This window comes from Halictus rubicundus, chromosome 9, assembly GCF_050948215.1.
Source record: "Halictus rubicundus isolate RS-2024b chromosome 9, iyHalRubi1_principal, whole genome shotgun sequence".
NCBI classification, from domain to species: Eukaryota; Metazoa; Arthropoda; class Insecta; order Hymenoptera; family Halictidae; genus Halictus; species Halictus rubicundus.
Window position 1 is genome coordinate 13,275,850 of NC_135157.1, and position 2,170 is coordinate 13,278,019.

The 2,170-nt window shown below is 40.4% G+C and overlaps 1 non-coding gene across 1 annotated transcript; it reads right to left on the reverse strand.

The window, feature by feature from the left end:
• Positions 1 to 1,610: 1,610 nt before the first annotated feature.
• Positions 1,611 to 1,730, reverse strand: LOC143357561 (5S ribosomal RNA). Its single transcript, XR_013082838.1, has one exon. It is a non-coding gene; the product is annotated as a 5S ribosomal RNA (ribosomal RNA).
• Between the last annotated feature and the right edge of the window lie 440 nt (positions 1,731 to 2,170).

Here is a 2,170-nt window from a genome sequence, read left to right on the forward strand (position 1 = left end):
CGAGAAAATCGGGTTTGAAAATTCAACGAGTGCTGTTGGATAGGAAACGTGTCTGACCATGACCTGCCTATTCTACTTAATCGAAATGGTAGAGCACGCGGACTCGGCGGATCTTCAAACTCGATTTTCTCGGAATTCGAAATCGACGAGTCAAACAAAAATATGTTAGACCCTTTAGGCACTTATGATTTTAAAACTGATCAAAATATAATTACACGAACACGAGTTTAATTTATTTTCAGAGGACAGATTTAAATTCACTACAAGTAAGAATGTTTGATTACGTTGCGGTTGAAATGATTCCAGTTGAATTCCAATTGGATATCCATTTTTAAGAAGCCCGTGTAATTTAAAGTTCGCTGCAAAAGCAAGCGTAATTAATTTCGTTACCGTCCAAAATCCTGACAGAACAAATGAAGATCGTTCGTTCGAAAGCATCGCGTAACGGCGGTAACAAATAGTGTCTCCTCTCAGATACTATTTATTTATAGCGTATACAAAAAATACTCGGCGCGCCGATAATGCGCAGTTCGTCTCTCTATCTGGAACGTTTTGTACGATGGTTTAAAACCTCTGGAGGCCGTGATAGCGGACAGCTCATTTATTCATTCGAAATCTCGAAATAACATTTCAAAATGCCTGCGATTTTCATTTTTATTGGGAACTCCGTAAAACCCACAGCACTGACGTTTCACCAAAAATTATTCGTTCCGCGATGAACAATGCTGCAATATGTTTTAATACTTCCTGAAAACCGGCCCGATTGTTTGTTTCGCGTTTGCACGAGCTGCGACAGTGTACGTTGAGTAATAGCACGGGGTTTTATTTGAAGACATACATCCGATCAAGTAATGAAATTGACGGTGCGGGGGACGGGACGCAAGTTTGTACAGTCCATTACAGATCCTCGACAAACGGTACTCATTTCCATCCGCAACAATTTTCGATAAAGTCAATATTTATAGAATTAAGCGAGCGAATTCGGTTACACCGCCCACGCTGTATGAATAAAATAAAAGCGAAACGGTGAACGGACGGTTTTTGTTCGCTCCAGCGCTTGAAACGGTGGCTGGGAAATAGTATAAAAAAAGTTTGACAGAAAACCGAGCAACATAAATAAATGGAAGAAATTTTGGATTCCGTCGATATTTCAACTGTGACAATTTCGTTGAAAACAATAGTACAGCCACGAACATAGTCTCATTTTAAAGCTCAAAGCTTTCACTTTCACCAGCTGTCACTCATTTTTATATAAAACAATTTTGCACCACGTGACACGTGGGAAGCCGAGGTCACGTTTCCTGTCGAAAATGCCACCAATTGAAACGTGTCCAAAAACCTTGAAAAAAATTTTCCGCTCACACATTTTCCGTAGATTTGAAGATTCTAGTCTTCCCTGTACAACGACTAAAAAAAACTTGACGATGTGCGTGCCGTGGAATCCAAGCATTTTTATGCCATTGAATGAGTTTTGGCACATTGTCGCTATTATCAAAATCCGTCAGCGTACCTGTGCTATGTTTTAATTTTTGAAAACGAGATGAAAAGAACTATGCAATGGTATCTACCGTTTTAAAAGATAAGAATGATTGAAAAATAAAAAAAAAGTGTGCCAACAACACGCGGTATTCCCAGGCGGTCACCCATCCAAGTACTAACCACGCTCAACACTGTTTAACTTCGATGATCGGACGAGAATCGGTTTTTTGCAGTGTGATGTGGTCGTTGACATTAGTACGTGTTAAAAACTGAATAATATTCCACTTAAGATTCCGTTTCGCTTCATTATGGCCCGGTCTTCCTAGATTCGCGATAAGGTAGAGCGACCACGTTACCGACAAAAATAGGCGAAAAATGGTTTTACGTGCCTCAACTTTTCGCCCTTATATAAGAATATTTCGTCGCTGGTAAAGGGCTCATTCGAAAGGGGAAGGTTCAATCTAGCGCGCGCTGGTCAGGAGCTGCCGCGATTATGCAGATATTTGGTAATATAAGCGTTAGAAGTAGGCCAAAAATTGACGATGTGCGTGCCGTGGAATCCAAGCATTTTTATGCCAGTTTTCTGGATGAAATCGAGAGCAGCGTGCACTAGAAAATATCTCCAGCTACAAATTGAGCTATATTTTGTCTTTCGCGAAATAAAGCGAAAGACTTGAAGCAAGTTTCTGGC